General features: G+C 38.7%; 1 protein-coding gene and 1 non-coding gene across 2 annotated transcripts in view; both read right to left on the bottom strand.

The window, feature by feature from the left end:
• TMEM45B (transmembrane protein 45B) overlaps window positions 1-22,418 on the bottom strand; it is a 46,254-nt gene that overhangs the window by 10,365 nt on the left and 13,471 nt on the right. The gene's annotated exons all lie outside the window — the stretch shown is intronic.
• LOC123602778 lies at window positions 8,939-9,049 on the bottom strand. Its single transcript, XR_006714553.1, has one exon. It is a non-coding gene; the product is annotated as a U6 spliceosomal RNA (small nuclear RNA).

Below are 22,418 nucleotides of genomic sequence, written 5' to 3'. Positions count from 1 at the left end.
TCACACCTAAAGGGCCCCAAAATTCAGCAGCAAATAAACCCAAAACCAGTAGAAGAAGGGAAACTGTAAAGATTACATCATAAATAAATGACATAGAATCCAAAACAAACAAAGAGTAGAACAGATCAATGAATCTAAGAGCTGGTTTTTTGAAAGAATAAACAAAATTGATAAACCTATACCCAGATTTCTCAAAAACTAAAGAGAGAGGACCCAAATAGATAAAAATCATGAAAGGAAGAGGAGAGATCACAACACCACAGAATACAAACAATTATTAGAGAATACTATGAAAAATTTTATGCCAAACTGGACAATCAGGAAGAAATGGACAAATTCCTAGATACACACTACCAAAACTCAAGTGGAAAGAAATAAAAATTTGAACAGACCCATAACCAGGGAAGAAATTGAATCAGTTATCAAAAATCTCCCAATAAATAAGAGTCCTGGACCAGATGGCTTCCCAGGGGAATTCTACCAGACATTCAAAGCAGAGTTAATACCTATTCTGCTCAAACTGTTCCAAAAAATAGAAATGGAAGGAAAGCTTCCAGACTCATTCTATGAAGCCAGTATTACCTTGATTCCAAAACCAGATAAAGACCCTACTAAAAAGGAGAATTGGAGGCCAATATCCCTGATGAATCTGGAGGCAAAAATTCTCAACAAAAACACTAGCAAATCAAATTCAACAGTACAATAAAAGAATTATTCACCATGATCAAGTGAGATTCATTTCTGGGATGTAGGGCTGGTTCAATATTTGCAAATCAATCAACATGATATGCAACATTAATAGAAGAAAGGATAAGAACCATATGATCCTGGGGGTGCCTGGGTGGCTCAGTTAAGTGGCTGACTCTTGATTTCAGCTCAGGTCATGATTTCATGGTTCATGAGTTTGAGCTCCATGTTGGGCTCTGAACTCACTGCATGGAGTCTGTTTCTGATCTTCAGATATTCTGTCTCCCTATTTCTAGCCTTCCCCTGCTTCTTCTCTTTCTATTTCTCTCTCTCTCTCTCTCTCTCTCCCCCTCTCTCTCTCTCAAAAAATAAACATTAAAATATTTAAAAAATAAGAACCATATGATCCTATCAATAGATACAGAAGAAGCATTTGACAAAATACAGCATCCTTAATAAAAGCCCTCAAGCGAGTCGGGATAGAAGGAACATACCCTAACATCATAAAAGCCATATTTGAAAGGCCCACAGCTAATATCATACTCAATTAAGAAAAACTTAGAGCTTTCCCTCTGAGATCAGGAAAACGACAGGGATGTCCACTCTCCCCACTGTTGTTCAACATTGTGTTGGAAGTCCTAGCTTCAACAACCAGACAACAAAACGAAATAAAAAAAGGCAGCCAAATTGGCAAAGAAGTCAAACTTTCACTCTTCATACATGACACGATACTCTACATGGAAAACCTGAAAGACTCCACTAAAAAACTGCTAGAGCTGATGCATGAATTCAGCAAAGTCACAGGATATAAAGTCAATGTACAGAAATCAGTTGCATTTTTACACACCAACAATGAAGCAACAGAAAGAGATATCAAGGAATAGATCCCATTTACAATTGCACCCAAACCCATAAGACATCTAGGAATAAACCTAACCAAAGAGGTAAAAGATCTGTACACTGAAAACTATAGAAAGCTTATGAAAGAAGTTGAAGAAGACACAAAGAAATGGATAAACATTCCATGCTCATGGATTTCAAGAACAAATATTGTCAAAGTGTCGATATTACCCAAAGCAATCTATACATGCAATGCAATTCCTATCAAAATAGCACCAGCATTCTCCACAGAACTAGAACAATTCTAAAATTTGTATGGAACCAGAAAAGATCCCAAATATCTGAAGTAATATTAAAAAAGAAAACCAAAGCTGGAGGCATCACAATCCCAGACTATAACCTGTATTACAAACCTGTAATCATCAAGACAGTTATGGTATTGGCACAAAAACAGACACATAAATCAATGGAATAGAACAGAGAACCCAGAAACGGACCCACAATATATGGTCAACTAATTTCGACAAAGCAGGAAAAAGTATCCAATGGATAAAAGACAGTCTCTTCAGCAAATGGTGCTAGGAGAACTGGACAGTAACATGCAGAAGAATGAAACTGGACCACTTTCTTACACCATACACAAAAATAAATTCAACATGGATGAAAGACATAAATGTGAGACAGGAAACCATCAAAACCCTAGAGAAGAAAACAGGCAGCAACCTCTTTGACCTTGGCCGTAGCAACTTCTTACTTGACATGTCTCTAGAGACAAGGAAAATAAAAGCAAAAATGAACTATTGGGACCTCATCAAGATACAAAGCTTCTGGGGGCATCTGGGTGGCTTAGTTGGTTAAGTGTCCAACTTTGGCTCAGGTCATGATCTCATGGTTTGTGGGTTTGAGCCCTGCATCAGGCTCTGTGCTGACAGCTGGGAGCCTGGAGCCTGCTTCGGGTTCTGGGTCTCCCTCTCTCTCTGTCCCTCCCCAGCTCATGCTATGTCTCTCAAAAATAAATAAACATTAAAAAAATTAGGGGCGCCTGGGTGGTGCAGTCGGTTGAGCGTCTGACTTCAGCCAGGTCACGATCTCGCGGTCCGTGAGCTCGAGCCCCGCATCAGGCTCTGGGCTGATGGCTCAGAGCCTGGAGCCTGTTTCCGATTCTGTGTCTCCCTCTTTCTCTGCCCCTCCCCCGTTCATGCTCTGTCTCTGTCCCCCCAAAAAATAAATAAACGTTGAAAAAAATTAAAAAATAAACATTAAAAAATTTTAAAAAAAGCTTCGGCACAGCAAAGAATATCAGTGAAACTAAAAGGCAACCAATGGAATGGGAGAAGATATTTGCAAATGCCATATTAGATAAAAGGTTAGTATCCCAAATCTATAATGGACTTCACAAATTTGGGGCGCCCGGGCAGCTCAGTCAGTTAAGTGTATGACTTTTGATTTTGGCTCAGGTTATCATCTCATGGTTCATGGGGTTGAGCCCTGCATTGGTCTCTGCACTGACAGCTTGGAGCCTGCTTGGGATTCTCTCTCTCCCTCTCTCTGCCCCTCCCCTGCTCACTCTCTCTATCTATATCTGTGTCTCAAAATAAATAAACATTTATTTAAGAACTTACCAAACTCAACATCCAAGAAACAAATAATCCAGTGAAAAAATGGGCAGAAGACATGAATAGACACTTTTCAAAGAAGGCATCCAGATGGCAAACAGACACATGAAAATATGCTCATTGTTCATCATCAGGGAAATGCAAATCAAAACCACAAATGAAATACATCTCACACCGGTCAGAATGGCTAAAATTAACAACTCAGGAAACAACAGATGTTGGCGAGGATGTTGAGAAAGGGGAACCCTATTGCTCTGTTGGTGAGAATGTAAACTGGTGCAACCACCAGTGTGGAGATTCCTCAAAAAATTAACAGTAAAACTACCCTATGGCCCAGCAATTGCACTACTAGGAATTTATCCAAAGGATACAAAAATGCTGATTCAAAGGGGCACATGCACCCCAATGTTTATAGCAATGCTATCAACAATAGCCAAATTATGGAAAGAGCCTACTGTCCATCAACTGATGAATGGCTTAAGAAGATGTTATGTAAATATACATATATACAATGGAATACTACTCACTGATGACAAAGAATGAAATCCTGCCATTTGCAACAATGTGGATGGAGCTGGAGGGTATTATGCTAAGTGAAATAAGTCAATCAGAGGAAGACAAATATCATATGATTTCACTCATATGTGGAATTTGAGAAACTTAACAGATGAACATAGGGGAAGGGAAGGAAAATAAGATAAAAACAGAGAGGGAGACAAACCATAAAGGACTTTAATACAGAGAACAAACTGAGGGTTGATGGGGGGAGTGCCGGGGGTGGGTTAAATGGGTTATTAGCATTAAGGAGGGAACTTTTCAGGTTGAGCACTGGGTGTTGCATGTAAGAGATGAATCACTGGGTTCTACTCCTGAAGCCAAGAGTACACTGTTAACTAACTTGAAAATAAAGAAAATAATAATAAAACAAAACAACAACAACAAAAGATAAGTGTTAGCTAGAACTGATTCAGAAGGAAAATGATTCTAATCCTGGGGGACCTGGGTGGTGACCTAAAGAATATGTAAAGTGGGAGAAAAACAGCAGGTGATGGTGATTAGAACATATCTGCTAGGAACATAAAGATGGTCTGCACATGCTATTCCAGCCCTGGCCATCAGGGGCATCTACCCCTCTATCAGTGGTACATGGTCAGGGCTATTTCACATCTGATACATTTACAGCTGAGGTCTCCACCCTTCACCAAGAACTTTCACAAGTTTTAAAAAAAACTTTATAGTTAAAAAAAAAAATCAAATTGCATTTAAAATTCTTAAAATGAAAAGCAGCAGCCCCATGTCCCATCCCTCCTCACCCACTAGTGAAACCACTTTAAACCCTTCCCACTGTTTCTTCTGGTACTTACTTCCACAATTCTCATTCATTTGTGCATGCTGCCATTTGTTATTATATCGTTGTCAGGCGTTATCCACCAACTTCCTGGAGCTCTCTTATAACCTCTCCCTCCTCTTCAACCGGTCATGTTCACAGTAGTTACATTATGTTCATTTGCTTAAATCATTAGTTTCATTATTATGGCTCTGTAGATCCAAAGTCCTTACCAGAGCTGATAAATCCTACATGATCCTGAGCTATCTCTTTGACCTCTCTCCTACCCCTTCAGACGTGCAACACAGGGTCCCTTCCATTGCCTTCCATTTCCAAGCACAGACCCCCTCCTGCTTCTGGGCCTGGGCTGTCTGTTCTTTCTAGTGGTTCCCCACAGAGAGCCAACAGGTCTTTCCTTCATTTTCTTCAGGTATCTGTTCAAATGTTACTTTATTCCCTGACTACTTTGTGAAAAGTAGCAGGCGTGTCCCACTTTCCAATCCAGGTATACTACTGCTTCTCCTCCTACTTTTCCTTCTCCCTCTCCTCCTTCTTCTTCTCCTCCGCTTCCTCCTCATCCTGGTCCTCTTCCTCCTCCTCTTCCCTCTTTTTTTTTTTTTTTTAAGAATTCATTGTATGTTTATTATTTACAGCCAATCATTAGCTAACAAATGCTATCTGGTGTACGTCTAAATTTTCCTTAAGGCATGGATCACTATCTGATATTGCATATTGATTTTCTTTTTAGCATCCAGCTCTATCCACTAGAATGTACACTCCCCGAAAGGAGGGATTTGATCTGTTTTGTTGTTGCCATTAGCCCAGTGCTTACAGCAGGCCCTGACTTGGTAAGCACTCAAATATTTGTGGAACGAATACATGCTCATCCAAGTAGCATATTATGGGTTGTATTTTCACCATTGTTATTTTATTCTGGAATTAATATTTGCCTTGTTTTTCATTTGTTTACTTTCCCATATACCTAATCACTGTGTTTTTCCCCAAAAGAGCTAACAGATCTGCCAAATGTCCTTCAAATTAATGTCTAGATATTCAAACATCAGAAAACTTGTCAGTTCCATTTTATTCCTAGAGACCTTTCTTCCAGGACCTTTTATCCTCTGTTCCCAAAACTGGACTGGTTATCTATCATCCTGGAGCATTTGGCACTATCTTTTAAATTCCCTTTGCCTTTTCCTGTTTTTGACCCCCCTGTTTCTTGGATGCCATTTATTCTTCTGTCCTGGTTTATTTCCATTAATATGCGTCTAGTTATTCCCCCAAATATGAACAAAAGGTAGATTCTTTGAGAATTTGCATGGGTGACAATCTCTGCATTTTTAAATAATCAAAACAGGCTTCCTTAATCTATTCATATTCATTGTAATTATTAACGTGGTTACATTTTGCTACTTATTTTCTATGTCTCTTTTATGTTTTTTCAAAAAGACTATTTTTTTAGAGCTCTAAACAACAACAAAATTGAGAGTAATGTACAGAGATTTTCCCTACACCTTTTGCCTGCACACGTGCACAGTCTCCCCTATTTTTGATACCACTCATCAGAATGGTGCTTTTTTTTTTTTTTTAAACCAAGGATGAGTCTACATTGACACATCATAATTACCCAAAGTCCATAGTTTGCCGGAGGGTTCATTCCTGATGTCGTGCATTCTATGGCTTTGGACAAAATTATAATGACATGTATTCATCATTATAAATAACACACAGAGTATTTTTACTGCCCTGAAAATTCCCTGTGCCCTGCCTCTTCATTTCTCCCCCTCCCCTACCTTTGACACCACCCCTTTTTATTATCTCCATAGTTCTGCTTTTTCCAGAATGTCAAATGTTGGAATCATACAGTATGTAGCCTCTTCAGATTGGCTTCTCTCACTTGCTAATAGGCACTTTAGTTTCCACCGGGTCTTTTCACGGCTTGATGGTTCATTTTTTTCTGGCACTGAACAATATTCCATTGTCTGGATATACCACAGTTTATTTATACACTCAACTACTGAAGGACATCTTGGTTGCTTCCAAGATTCCGAAATTATGAATGAAGCTGTTAGAAACATCTGTGTGTAGGTTTTGTGTGGACATAAGTTTTTATCTCCTTTGGGTAAACACCAAAGAGCAAAATTGCTGGATTGTATGGATAGTTTTGCAGGAACTGCCAAACTATCTTCCAAAGCAGCTGTACCACTCTGCATTCTCACCAGCAGCGTATGAGAGTTCCTGTTTCTTTACACCCTCCCCGGCATCTGGTGTCAGTGTTCTGGATTCTGGCCATTCCAGGAGGTATGTTATGCTGTCTCATCATTTTCATTTTCATTTCCCTGATGATATACTACGATGTGGAGCATTTTTTCATATGCTTACTTGTATGTCTTAGGTGAAGTGTCTGTCAAGGTGGTTTGGCCCATTAAATTTTTTTTTCTTAAGTTTTAAGTTATTTTGGATATCAGTCCTTTAACAGATGTGTCCTTTTGCAAATATTTTCTCCTAGTCTGTGTCTTGTCTTCTAATTTTCTTGATTTTTCTCTTTTGCAGAGCAGTAGTTTTTAACTTTAATGAAGTCCACCTTATCAGGTACTTCTTTCATGGATAATGTCTTTGGTGTTGTTAATCTAACAAGGTATCACCATATACAAGGTCATCTAGGTATTCTTTTATATTATCTTCTAGGAATTTTACAGTTGTGCATTTTACATTTAGATTTATGGTGCATTTGGTTGAAACAAAAGTTTCAAGTTTTGTGATGGTGTAAGGTCTGTGTCTAGATTAATTTTTTTGCATGTGGATATCCAGTTGTTCTAGCACCATTTATTGAACAGACTATCTCTGCTCCATTGTGTTGCCTTTATTCTTTTGTCAAAGGTCAGTTGATCAAGGTGTATTTCTGGGCCCTATATTTCATTGATCTATTTATCTTTTTTTTTTTTGCCAATACCACATTCTCTTGGTTACTATAGCTTTAACATAAGTCTTGAAATTGGGTAACATGAGTCCTTTGACTTTGTTCTTCAGTATTTTGTTGGCTATTCTGGGTCTTTGGCCTTTCCGTATAAACTTTAGAATTGGGGCGCCTGGGTGGCACAGTCGGTTAGGCGTCCGACTTCAGCCAGGTCACGATCTCGCGGTCCTTGAGTTCGAGCCCCGCGTCGGGCTCTGGGCTGATGGCTCAGAGCCTGGAGCCTGTTTCCGATTCTGTGTCTCCCTCTCTCTCTGCCCCTCCCCTGTTCATGCTCTGTCTCTCTCTGTCCCAAAAATAAATAAACGTTGAAAAAAAAAATTTTTTAAACTTTAGAATCAATTTGTCAACATCCATGAAATAGCTTTCTGGGATCTTGATTGAAATTGCATTTAATCTATAGATCTAGTGGGGAAGAACTGACATCTTGACAATAGTGTCTTCCTGTCCATGAACATGGAATATCTTTCCATTTATTTAGTTCTTTGGTTCCATTCATCAGAGTTTTATGGTTTTCCTCTCCTTATTTTGTTAGCTTCATACTTATTTCTTTAAAAAAATTTTTTAAATGTTTATTTATTTTTGAAAGAGAGAGAGAGACAGAGCATGAGCAGGGAGGGGCAGAGAGAGAGGGAGACACAGAATCAAAGTAGGCTCCAGGCTCTGAGCTGTCAGTACAGAGCCTGACACAGGCTTGAACTCACAAACTGCAAGATCATGACCTGAGCCAAAGTCGGATGCTTAACCAACTGAGCCACCCAGGTACCTCAAGTATTTCTTTTTTGCGGGGTGGTAATGTAAATGTTGTGTTTTTAATTTCAAATTCCATTTGTTCTCTCAGACCTTTTTTGTTCCTCTGTTCCTTATTTACTGCTGTCTTTTGTGTATAAATAATTTTTTTTAATGTTTATTTATTTTTGGGTGAGAGACACAGCACGAGTAGGAGAGAGACAGAGAAAGAGGGAGACACAGAATCCGAAGCAGGCTCCAGGCTCTGAGCTGTCAGCACAGAGCCTGACGCAGGGCTTGAACTCATAGACCGCGAGATCGTGACCTGAGCTGAAGTCAAACTGTCAACCGAATGAGCCACCCAGGTGCCCCTAATGTACTATTCTAATTCTTCTTTTCATTTTTTTAAGCTATGTTTTTGAAACCTTATTTTTCTTTTTTAGTGCTTGCTCTAGGAATTACAGTATGCATCACTGTCTACTTTAGGTTAATATTAACTTAATTCTGGTAAAATATAGCAGCTTTGTTAATTTATAGTTTCATTTCCAACCCCCTTCATCATGCCGTTGTTGGTATACATATCAACAGTCAATAAATATATTAAATATAAGTATGTGATATATATTATAAACCCACAGTATTGCAATTAATGCTTTAAATAGGCCTTTTATTTTTTACTTTTTTATTAAATTTTGAATTTTAATTCCAGTATAGTTAACAGACATATTATATTAGTTTTAGGTGTACAATATAGTAATGCAACAAAAAAATATGGAATACTTCACGAATTTGTGTGTCAATCTTGTGCAGGGAGGGGCCACATTAATCTTTGCTGTATCATTCTAATTTTAGTATGTGTGCTGCTGAAGTGAGCACTAAATAGTCTTATATTTTTCAGGAAATAGAGACAGATAGTCTTTTATATTTAATTACATATTTACCATTTCTAGTGCTCTTCATTCCTTTCTGTGCATTTGAATAACCCTCTAATCTCATTTAGTTCCAGCATGAAGGATATCCTTTAATATTTCTTATAGAGCAGTTCTGTTACCAATGAATTCTTTCAGTTTTGCTTTTCTGGAAATATCTTTATTTCATCTTCATTTTTGAAGAATAGTTAGGTTGGATATAGACTTCTTAGTTGGCAGTTTTTTCTTTCAACACTTTGATCATATCATTCCACAGGCTTCTGACCTCCCATGGTACTAATGAGAAATCAGTTATTACTCATACTGTTATTTCCCAGTGAGTCACTTTTTTTCTTGCTTTCAAAATTTTCTTGTTGGGGCGCCTGGGTGGCCCAGTTCGTTAAGCCTCCAACCTCAGCTCAGGTCATGATCTCACAGTTCCTGGGTTTGAGCCCCGCATCCGGCTCTGTGCTGACAGAGCACAGATATTTATTTTATCTCCCCAAAATAAATAAACGTTAAAAAAATTTAAAAAAAATTTTGTTTCTTGATATCTTTGGTTTTCAGCTGTTTGACTCTGACATATCTTTGTGTTATTCATTTTGTAGGTTTTTTTGTTTTGTTTTTGTTGTTGTTTTTATCTTGGCTGAGCTTCTTGGGTCTATAGTTTAATATTTTTCATCAAACTTGGGGAGTTTCCAGACATTAATTCTTCAATTATTTTTTCTGACTCCCTTTCCCTGTTCATTCCCATGTTTAACCCATTGAGCCAAGGATTTTCAACCTCCCAATCACTACCCTGAACCATGTCTGTTTCCCCTGGCAGCAAAACTATTTGTTTTCATGGTTAGCACCAAGTTACTTAAAAGTCTTTGAGTGAAGGGAATTAATGGTAGCAGCCCCAGGCAACAAGGCCATAGTCTCCAACTGTTGTTACCTGAAGATCTAGTAGCTTTTCAAAAATAAAAGCTTCTGTTGAGAGTTTAGCTGAACTACTCCATAATATTGCTGTCTCCTCCATTTTGTGTAGCCAGGTGGCCTGCAGGGGCAAACATGCCCTAGATAACAGCTGCAGGGCCACAAGTAAACGTGTTCAAGATATGAGTTCCCCAATGGCCCTTGTGGTAAGCAGTCCTTCTCCTCTCAGGGCCTTCCCCTTATGCAGCCCTTAAATAAGGACCCCTGTGAAGCTTACCAAAACCCTGTTCTTTCTTGTTTGAATTGACCAACCCAGACTTAGCCTGGGAATCCTAAGGGCTCTATTTGTGGGTCCCAGTAAAGGCATGTGCACCAGGTCCTGCCACAGTGTCCATGTGTACTCTGCCTTGACCTCCCCGTATGGCCCCTTGAGGCAGGACTTGTACCTTCTCCAGGACCTGGGAGTAATAAAATTCTCTATTTCAGTAGTATCTTGTTGAACAGAGACTCACCATCAGACACCCAGGCACCCTTCTTAGCAAATGTTAATTTAACAAAGTCACAACAGCTTCTCAATTTGTTGTCTGACTTTGGTTCATTACCAGTTCCCAGAAATGGCTGGTTTTGACAATTTTGTCTAGCTTTATACAATTTTTTGGCTTGTTTTTAGTTTTTTGCAGAAAGAAACTGCCTACCTATTCATTCTGCCTTAAATAGAAGGCCTTCTTCCCCTTCTTTTTTCATTTTTTTTAAGACCCTATATTGATCAATATTTTTTTTTTAATTCTAACGTTTATTTATTTTTGAGAGAGAGAGACAGAGTGCAAGTGGGAAGGGGCAGAAAGAGAGGGAGACACAGAATCCAAAGCAGGTTCCAGGCTCCAAGCTGTCAGCACAGGGCCTGATGCAGGGCTTGCACTCATGAACTGTGAGATCATGACCTAAGCCAGAGTTGGATGCTTAACTGACTGAGCCACCCAGGTGCCCCACTGATCAATATATTTTTTTAAAAACCTCCATTTTCTTTTCATGTTTAACCGAGGTCCCTCTCAAGATCCAGCCTGTTATACTCCCTTGTCTTCCTAGCCAGAAGTGCAGAAAAACCAGCTTTGCAAATCCTTCCTGTCCCTTCTCATTTTTTTTTCTGAGGAGCGGTACCCTAAATAAAGGCAGAGTCCTTGTCTGTCTTTCTGTAGTGCATACCACTTGTCAAACCCCACCCTTCCCTTTTACCTGGTTTAAGATGCACCTCAGTGGATGGTAGGGCCCACAGCATGTCTGTAGAAACTGTTTCTAAATTTACTTATGCTACTTGGAAAGCTGAATACCTTGATTTGGTGAGGGAGAGGAGCAGGGAGGTAGATTTCTTCCATTAATCAATTATTAGATTAGTTTATTTGCTTAGCTACATCATAGGACATGTGGTAGAAATATAGGATGGGTCAGTTTCAATAAGGAGAAACAAGGTAATAACTAATTTCAAATAGAAGAATAAAAATTTAGACTTCTGATAATTTTGAAAACACCATTCAAACAGGCTAAATCCCTGAGAAGTCTAGCTTAAAAAAATAATTTAAAAATAAGTATTAAATAAAAAAAAAGCAAATACTCAAGGGGTAAGCTGCCAAGAATTACATGGTACAAAATATTTCAATCTAAGGAAAACCCACAGAGAAGAAACATCAGAAAGTACTTCTGCAAGGAAAAGTTTCCTAACATTCTTATTTTAATATATTCATTGTTTTTTGATATTGTGTGAGATAGCATGGGAGTGTGAAGGGAAGATTGAGTGTTTTGGAGAGGTGGTAGCTTTTTTTTTTTTTTTTTTTTTTTTAGTGTTTATTTTCCTTTTGAGAGAGAGCATGAGCAGGGGAGGGGCAGAAAGAGAGAATCCCAAGCAGGCTCCATGATGCCAGCACAGAGCCTGATGCTGGGCTGGAACTCACGAACTGCAAGATTGTGACCTGAGGTGAAGTCAGATGCTTAATGGACTGAGCCATCCAGGCAGCTGTGGAGAGGGGGTAGCTTTGAGTTAAAGCTGGCAACCAAGAAGACTAGTGGTTCGTGTTATGTCTAAGGAGATCACAGGAAAAGGAACATCATTTGAATAAGAGGTTTGACATGCTTTTCCTTGCCCTCCTTATCTTTAGCCATTTCCCCCCTCTACATTCTCTATTTTTCATTTGAGGTAAGTGAAATGAAGATAGGTTGATGGTGTCCAGAAGAGAAAATGCGGGTAAGAGTAAGGAAGAATAGGGGACAAGGAAAGAAGAGGACAGAAGAGTCATAGACATAGAGAGAGGGAGCAAAAGAGATGAAAAATTATGGCCAATGTCATTTGCCTGTAAGTTAAAAATAAAACGTGATATGGGCCTTTAAAAAAAAAAAGCCTGAATTTTCCCTTATTTTAGATGAAGAAAGTACACATAGTGGAAGGATAGGATGTATCTAGATGAGTGAGAGACTCAAAACCAAGAAGAAAAATGACTTTTATTTTCTTCCTTGAGTGCCTGGGCTTAGCAACCAGCACCCTCCAACATTAGAACCAAGGACTTGGCTTTCATACTTACTAATACATACTTAATGAATTATGGTTTATCTTCACCATGGGATATTATGTAACCATTAAAAATAATGAATTAGAGCTATACCAGCTGTATATGATTATATGAACAGGGAAAGCAAAATGGAAGACTACTTTGAGGGTATTTAATACTATTCATAAAGTATTTCTGGCTCTCTGTCTTCTAGGCACATGGTATGATTGAACTTTCTGGCCCCCTTGTCATTGGGTGGGGTCTTGTGAGTTGTGGGCAGAAGTGACATGTGTTAGTGCTGGGAGGAAACACATAATTAATTGGCAGTTCCAGACCCCTCAGAACACATTTCACTTTACCACATTACTATCAATGTTCATGACAGTAGCTTCTCCATCAGTCTAGATCCCAGAGTGAAGAGACATTGAGCAGAGCCCCAAACAAGCCATGATGAACACATGGCATAGGAAAAATAAACAGTTGTAATGAGCCACTAAGCTTCATGGACTGTTTTTATCTAGGATAACCTAAGTTGTTATGAGTCGTACAGATATATATGAGGTTAACATGTTATGGGTAGGACACTCAGGCTTTTGCAGTTTCTTTAAAAAAATATTGGAAAGGGGTGCCTGGGTGGCTCAGTCGGTTGAGCGACCAACTTCGGCTCAGGTCATGATCTCACAGTTTGTGAGTTCAATGCCCGTGTTGGGCTCTGTGCTGCCAGCTCAGAGCCTGGACCCTGCTTCTGATTCTGTGTCTCCCTCTCTCTCCGACCCTCCCCCACTCATGCTCTGTCTCTCTCTGCCTCAGAAATAAATAAACATTAAAAAAATTAAAAAAAAATATTGGAAAGCTTTATCATATCAAAGGAAGAAGTTATGATGCTGTAAGAATGGTAGAATTTATACCAAAAAGGTGCCAAAGACTATTTTGGCAAATTGTATCTGGAACTGTCCTGACTCGTGCCTTTTCTTTCTGATATCAGATAGACACATTTTATCTTTTGAAATGGTGCCCAAGTTCTCCTTGGCTTGAAGATGGCTGTCATCTCCCGTGTCTTCACATACATCTTCCCTCTGTGTGTGCCTGTGTCCTCTTATAAGGGCAACAGTTAGATTAGACACCTCCCTGATGACCTCATTTTAACTTAATTATCTCTTTAAAGAGATAATCTTTAAATATAGTCACCTTCTGACATACTGGAGATCAGGACTTCAACATATAAATTGGGGGATGGGGAGCATAATTCAGCCCATTATACCACATTTTATTTATTCATCACTTAATTGACATTTCCATATACTTTTGTAGATTTAATTACTAAATCACTACAAAAGACAAATCAGATGTATCAAAGAAGACACTCTGAAGGTTTAAACAACCTTACTAAGTATTGCTGCTTTGTATTTCTGGGACAGTTTTTCTTAATGAATCTGAAAATCGCCCTCATATGGTTCTAGAAGTCTCAATGCTTTCTTGCTATTTCTCTCTTTTTCTTTTTTTAAATAACAGCCTTATTGACATATAATTCATATACCATAACATTCACTCCTTTGAAGTATATAATTCAGTGATTGATAGTATATTCACAGTTGTGCAACCATTACCACTATCTGATTTTAAAACATTTTCATCAACCCCGAAAGAAATCCCACACCCATTAGCAATCATTCTCCATCTCCTTTCAACCCCTCTGACTCTGGCAACCACTAATCTACTTTCTATCTCCATGAGTTTGCCTATTCTAGATATTTCATTTAAGTGGAATCATATATCTCTGCCTCTTTCACATAGCATGGTTTGAAGGTTCATCCATGTTGTAGCATGTAAAAGTCCTTCATTCCTTTTCATTGCTGAATAATATTGCATTGTACAGATATGTCACATTTTGTTTATCCATTCATCTGGTTTTTAAATCTTAATCTTTTAATTTTTTAAAAAGTTTTATGTTTTAAGTAGGCTCCATACCCAATGTGGGGCTCAAACTCATGACCCTGAGATCAAGAGTTGCATGCTCTACCAACTGAGCTAGCTAGGTGCCCAATCCTTTATATTTTTAACTGAAGTATGGTTGACATATAATATCCATTCACGTGTTGATGGATATTTGGGTTGTTATGAATGATGATACTATGAATATTGGTGTACAAATTTTTGTGTGTACCTATGTTTTCATTTCTCTTGGGCATATACTAGGAGTGGAATTACTTGGTCATATGGTAACTCTATGTTTAACATTTTGAGGAACAACCAGACTCTTTTCCAAAATGGCTGCACCATTTTCCCATCTCACCAGCAGTGTATGAAGGTTCCAATTTCTCCACATCCTTCCCAACACTTGTTATGTTCATCTTTTTAATTTTAACCATACTAATGAGTGTGAAGTATATCTCATTGTTTTGTTTTATTTTGCTTCCCTAATGATTAGTGATGTGAAGCATCTTTTCATGAGCTTATTGGGCATTTGTATATCTTCTTTGGAGAAATGCCTATTCAAATTCATTGCCCATTTAAAAATTTTTTAAATTGTTGAGTTGTAATAGCTCTTTATATATTATAGATACAAGTCCTGTATCAGACATATTATTTGAAAATATTTTCTCTCTTTTTGTGGGTTGTCTTTTTACTTTCTCTATTGTGTCCTTTGGATCACAGAAACTTTTGATTTTGATGAAGTCAGTTTATATTTTTTTCTTTTGTGGTTTGTGCTTTGGTGTCATATCTAAGAAGCCATTGCTTAACTCAAGACCATGAAGATTCAATCCTATGTTTTATTCTAGGATTTTTACAGTTTTATCTCTTACATTTATGTCTATGATCCATTTAATTAACTTTTGTATGTGGTGTGAAGTAGTGATCCAACTTCATTTTTTGCATATCTAATTGTCCCAGCCATTTGTTGAAAAGATTTTTCTTTCCCCCATTGAATTGTCTTAGTGCCTTTGTCCACCTTCTACTCTTGAAAATGGATTTCATCAATCTCCAAAGAAGGGCCTTGCCTACAATAAGATGAAACTGTGGTAAAGAATGAGTAATTCAACAATTATGACACATATATTAAATGTTTTAATAGAGTGTGCAGAGTGTTATAACAATGAAAGTAGGACTCTGACTCAGCCTGGGAGAAATAGGAAAAAGATTATAGAGGGAAGCGTCCCTAAAACTTCCTTGAAAAACAGGTAAACATAGGTAGTGTGCGTAAAGCTCCAGAGCAAATAGTACATGCCTAGACTAAGAAGCAGGTGTAGCCAATCATCCATATGGTCAGAATCGAGCTAGATAATGTTTCTTACTCTCTTTACCCTACCATTCCCACTTTCTTTACCAAGAAAGACCTAATGTCATTCTCTTCCATGGCTGGAATGCATTAAACCTTTAAATTGTCTTAGGTTGGGAATGAACAGAACAGTATACTTAAAAGTCAAATCAACCAGACATTGTAGTCCTATGTGCCCAAGAATCTCTAGAAAGGATATAAACCAACTCACAAATGGGCCTGAGGAAGGTTAAGTTAGAAAGATGCAAGTCAAGTTTTATATTAGTTCAGGTGAATTCTATTTCCTTAATTTCCCTAAAGGAAACTGGATTCCTACATGTTCCTTTAAGGGGGAAATACAGTCATATAATAGAAAGAGCACAAACTATGGAGCGTCAATCTTTGCTGCTTTTACTGGTAAGGTCATGGACAACTTCCCTAACCTCTCGGTACCCTTTCAGTACCCTTTCTTCCAAAATGAGGACCTTAACACTACCTCAGAAGCATCTTGTGGGGATTAACTGAGAATGTCTAGCAGCTAACTACAGTAAGTGTTTAACAAATATTAGTTTCCTCTCTTCTCTGGTGTTCTCATACTTATTCCCACAATTAATGGGGGAGAAACCTGGCTTCTCTTTTAGGAGAAGTATAATTATTGAACTAAGGCTGCTGTATCTTTTAGTACTAACTTCAAGTGGGGAGAGGGGAATTATGTTGAACCTTTACCTGACCCTGGAGAAGATAGTGGGTTTTTTCATTTTTTAAAATGTTTATTTATTTTTGAAGGAGGGAGAGAGAGAGAGAGACAGAGCATGAGTGGGGGAAGGGCAGAGAGACAGAGATGGAGACACAGAATCTGAAGCAGGCTCCAGGCTCTGAGCTGTCAGCACAGAGCCCAATATGGGGCTTGAACTCATGAGCTGGCCCAAAGTCAGATGCTTAATCGATTGAGGCACCCAGGTGCCCCTCAATACCTTTTTAATAGAAATGGGATATGTGTTTGGTCAGTAAGCAAATAGGTACTGGGGAGAACACAGAATATTATTTTGAATCTGTCTTTGCCAACAGAAACACTTAAATTTTTTTTTTCCAACGTTTATTTATTTTTGGGACAGAGACAGAGCATGAACGGGGGAGGGGCAGAGAGAGAGGGAGACACAGAATCGGAAACAGGCTCGAGGCTCTGAGCCATCAGCCCAGAGCCTGACGCGGGGCTCGAACTCACGGACTGCGAGATCGTGACCTGGCTGAAGTCGGACGCTTAACCGACTGCGCCACCCAGGCGCCCCTGCCAACAGAAACACTTAAATGGCTTCTGGCCTGAGTTTACTTTGGAATACAACCAACCCTGCTTGACTCAGCTTTCTGTTACTCTGCAAATAACAAGCCTAATACCTCCCGCTTTCTTCTATGAGCTGCTTAGTAGTAAAATGCAGAAAAAGCACAAGGTACAGAGTTGAAAGTTCTCTGTGGCCCATGGCTGATGTGACTATGGTTTAGTCCTGAACTTCAGGCAGAGTATCCCTGCTCTATAGTAGCCTGGGAGCCCTTAAATAACTCTGGAGTCTGTCACTTTTTAAAAAAATTTATAGCTACTACTGTCATTGTTATTTTCTCTGTAAGTTGGTAGGTAGGTCCTTGGTCAGAAGGCTCAAAACCAGAATAAGAATTTGAGCCTTGTTCTGGCATGAGTTCATGATGCCGTGGAACAAAATTCCATGAATAAGAGCTCAGTTACCTCCCAAGTGAGTTTAGATTTCTAAGCAAAAGATGGTCTCATTCCTGCTTCCATTTTTTTTTAATGGGATCCCATTAAATATGCTGGGTGCTGAGGAAATAATAAAATGAATAAGAAATGACCCCTCTTAAAATTTGTATGGAACCACAAAAGACCCTGAATAGTCTAAGCAATCTTGAAAAAGCAAAGCAAAGCTGGAGGTATCACAATTCCAGACTTCAACTTGTATTATAAAGCTTTACTAATCAACAGTATGGTATTGGCATAAAAACAGACACATTGGTCAATGGAACAGAATGGAAAGTCCAAAGACAAATCCACAATTATATGGTCAATTAATCTTTGACAAACCAGGAAAGAATATCCACAGGGAAAAAGACAGTCTCTTCAACAAATGGTGCTGGGAAAACTGGACAGCAAAGTGCAAAAGAATGAAACTGGACCACTTTCTTACACCACACACAAAAATAAATTCAAAATGAATTAAAGACCTCAGTGTGAGACCTGAAACCATAAAAATCCTAGAAGAGAGCACAGGCAGTTATTTCTCTGACATCGGTTGTAGCAACTATTTTTTCTAGTTAGGTACCTTAAGGCAGGGGAAATGAAAGCAAAAATAAACTATTGGGACTACATCAAAATAAAAAGTGTTTGCACAGCAAAGAAACACAACTAAATCACACAACTAAAGGCGACTAAAAGGCAACCTATGTAATGGGAGAGGATAGTTGCAAATGACATATCCATAAAGGATTAGTATCCAAAATGTATAAAGAACTTATAAAACTCAACACTCAAGAACCAAATAATGTGATTAAGAATGGGCAGAAGATATGAGCAGACATTTCTTCAAAGAAGACATACAGATGGTCAACAGACATATGAAAAGATACTCATCATCACATATCATCAGGGAAATGCAAATCAAAACCACAATGAGATATCACCTCACACCTGTCAGAATGGCTAAAATCAACAACACAAGAAAAAATGGATGATGGCAAGGAGGTGGAGAAAAAGGAACACTTGTGCACTGTTGGTGAGAATACAAACTGGTGCAGCTGCTCTAGAAAACAGTGTGGAGGTTCCTCAAAGAGTTAAAAGTAGAACTACCGTATGATCCAGCAGTCACACTACTGGGTGTTTACCCAAAGAATACAAAAATTCTAATTCAGAGATACATGCACCCCTATGTTTATAGCAGAATTAAATAAATACAATAGTCAAACTATGGAAGCAGCCCTTAGCACTCAGCGCGGAGCCTGACATGGGACTGGATCCCATGACTCTGGGATCATGACCTGGGCTGAAATCAAGAGGCGACACTCACCCGACTGAGCCACCCAGGTGCTCTTTAATCTGTGCTTTTGATTGGATCCTCACCTGTGTCCTCTGAGTTCTAGCACTCATGAACTTCTCTCGCCCTTTGTTGCCTTCTTCCCGTCAACTATAATCAGGCCCAAGAATTTTTCACACAAAATAATAAGAGAAAAAGGAAAAAGAAACAAAAAATTCTGTTTGGACCTGGGTCCCTGAAGAACCATTGTGTATCTCTCTTCCTATTTACTATTCCAAACATAAAAGTAATATAGCTAATGTATATAAAAGTTGTAAAGAATAACAGCTGTGGGGCATGACTCAGCTTAAGAAACAGAACATTATAACATCTTTGGAGCTTCCTATTGACACATCCTTGATAGCTTCCCTGACTTCCCTCTTGAGAAGTAGCATCATTTTGAATTGTGTGTTTAGCAATCACTCACTTTTGTCTTGCTCTATACTACATACATTTAGTACATACGTGATCTCCAAACAACATATAGTTTTGCAAATTTTTAAACTTTATACATATGTTCTCAAAATAGGTGGATCTTTTTCTCACCATCTCACCTAGTCCAGAGCCAAAATGCCTTTGATAATAGGTTTATTTATAGACAATTACAGTTTCTAATATTAAAATTATTTGGAAAGTCATTAATTATTGAATTAAATTACCACTTAAATGAAATTGTCTTTGGATAGAAAGGGATTTTGATGGTTTGTGTATTGCAATCAAACATTGTCAAAATCAGTTAAATTTCATGAAAAAACCTGGAAATACAATTGCTGTCTCCATTTAGTTCTGCTCCTTCACCACTATGACACTAAAATTACATTCACAGGTGTCACCAAATCTTTTCATATTGCTTCATCGGTGGAAATCTTTAAAATATTATCTGAGTAGACCTCTCTTCTGTTCCTGCACTACTCTGTAGCTGACACCATCCCTTAGTCACTCATTTTTGGAATTATCTACTGCTCTTGGCTTTCAAGATACTATTCTCTCCTGGCTCCCTTCATCTGCTATAATCTTCTTTTTCTCCCTTAAATGGTCCTCTTCTTTTTCCTGTCTCTTAAACACGAGCAGACTTTGGTCCACTGTTCTATATAGCTTCTTCTGGCAAGAACTCCTACATACCCATAGTTCCATTACCACCTGCACGCTGATGACTCTTTTCTCCAGCCTTGACCTTTGCCCTTAGTTTCAAACTCATATATGTAACAACTTGCTAAACCAACATTCACACAAAAACATGTAGATTCTTCTTAGACACCTCAAAGTCAACATGTCCCTAACTGAATTCATCATCTTCTTTCCCCACCAGATTGGTAATGGCTTAACATCCAGTTACTTCTAAAGCCAGATTCCTAGGACTCATCTGAGACTCCCTTTTATCCCTCTCTCTGCCCTGCAGTGTCCCAATTCCCCAAGAGACTAAAATATTCTGCTTATTTTGGCTACCCAAATTTTCTGATGTTCTTTTTCCTTTCTAGTCCTACGATAGTTATCTCATTTAGGCTCTCATTGTCTTTTGCCTGGACCACTGCAGTGCCTCTAATCCTGCCATCCATAAATCCTTTTTCCACTCTGCTACCAGAGTCATCTGCCTAAAATGTAAATCTGACTACGCCACTATAGAATCTAAAATATTTCACTGACTAACCACCACCCAGATGTAGTCCATGCCCCTTTGCATTGCATATACCCAGAATGTGGCTCTTGGCCTGTCTCTCAAGCCTCATCTCCCATCTGTCCCCACCACAAACCTTACAGTGCTCATGCTATTCCCTCCACCTTGTGTATCTTTTCCATTTTTTCTTCGCGTGACTTCCCTTTTCTCAGTTTTCAATAGGTGTGCCATATCTCCTCTAGAAAGCCTTCTGTGAACTTCCAGGCTAGGCTATGGCCCCACCTCTGTTCTAGCATAGTACATTACGCATATCTTGATTTTTATCACTTAGCCTGTTATATTAAAATTACACATTTACATGTCTTACTCACTAGACCATAGGCTCCTCAAGAGCAGAGATCTTATCTACTTCATGTTAAAGTTCCCATAAACTTTCCCATAAAGTTCCCATAAAGCTTGCCATATAATAACAGGTCTTGATCTGAACTGAACTAAATCAACCTAGCCATAATCCTGAATCATGAGGATACTAGCTCCTGAATCCAGTCATTTCTAAGGGTGCTGCTATCATTACTTTTTCATATAATTTTTAGAGCGAGATGAGTCCTTGAGAGATCTTCTAGTCCTTAAGAGATCATGCCTCTCAGACTGGTGTGCAGGTAAGCCCCAACAGTCAAAATATCTGAAATCACATGACCAACATGGTTACCATCATAGAATTATCAATTTCACCTTAAGATTTTGGGAAAAATTATTTTCATGTTAAAACAGAGATGTGGGGCACCTGAGTGGCTCAGTCTGTTAAGCATCCAGCTCTTGATTTCAGCTCAAGAGCATAATCTCAAGGTTGTGAGATCAAACCCCACATGGGGTTCTGTGCTGATAGCATGGAGCCTGCTTGGGATTCTCTCTCTCCCTCTCTCTCTCTGCCCCTCCCCTGCTCATGCTCTCTTTCCAAAAACCACCAGCAGCAGCAGCAGCAGCAGCAACAACAACAACAATTAAAAAGATGTATTTGAAGGTAGCATAAATTTTTTTAGCATTAAGGGAGACTATAGCTTATGCCATGCTGTTTTCAGCCAAGCCTCCATGCCATGAGAATACAAGTTCTATGGTGAGTGGTAGCATTTGAGAAACACTAATCTACAAGATCAAATGATCTTGTAGTTTAGTTCTTGTTCTCTATAAAAATAAACAATCCCAGTGAGAAAAAAAAGCCTAGAAATTATCTCAAAAACAGCCAGAAGAGAGAGATTTTTCATCCTGGGTCTAGGTTAGTTTAAACAGGTGTCCACCTGATAGGCGGGATAGGTCTTCTGAAATTAGTACATCAGTGTGCTTTGTGCAAAATATACCAAAAGACAAATGAAGGTAGGGGAGAAGAGACAGAAAAAAATGTTAGAACGGAACAAAGAGAAAGTCTGGGTCAAAGTGGGGGCCAGATCAAAGAGAGTGGAAGGAAGCAAAGGACAGTACAAGAATGGCATGGAACAAGAGAGAAAAAAAACATCCAAATAGAACTGTGATTAAAAATGGTGCCAGATGTAGGGTGTTTGGTGATAACCCAAGAAATTATTACATCTTCAGTAAGATTATACAGGGAGTTGTCACTCCTGGAAATTCTACCTGAAGTCCTGGTAGAAGATCTTCCCAGTCTTTTTTCCAACAGCTGTTCCACACATCAAATTTGAGAAGGAGGTATCATCTTCCAGAAAAAAAAATGGCATAAAAATATGCAAAGGAAACAGAGGAAACATCAAGGGGACAAGTAGGAAGGGTTAATTTAAAATGGGTAACGGAGTCAATTTATCTAGGGCCTCTTATGTATCAGGCACGGTTCTAAGTGATGGCAAAACAGAGATAACAGGGCTGGGCCCCAGTCTTCAAGGGCTTTGCCGTCTTCTTTAAAGGTGCCTGAGAAGGAAGAGCCAACAGTA

The sequence above is a fragment of the Leopardus geoffroyi genome, chromosome D1 (assembly GCF_018350155.1).
Source record: "Leopardus geoffroyi isolate Oge1 chromosome D1, O.geoffroyi_Oge1_pat1.0, whole genome shotgun sequence".
NCBI classification, from domain to species: domain Eukaryota; kingdom Metazoa; phylum Chordata; class Mammalia; order Carnivora; family Felidae; genus Leopardus; species Leopardus geoffroyi.
The sequence above is the reverse complement of the archived record's forward strand: the minus strand, read 5'-3'. Positions and strand labels throughout refer to the sequence as shown.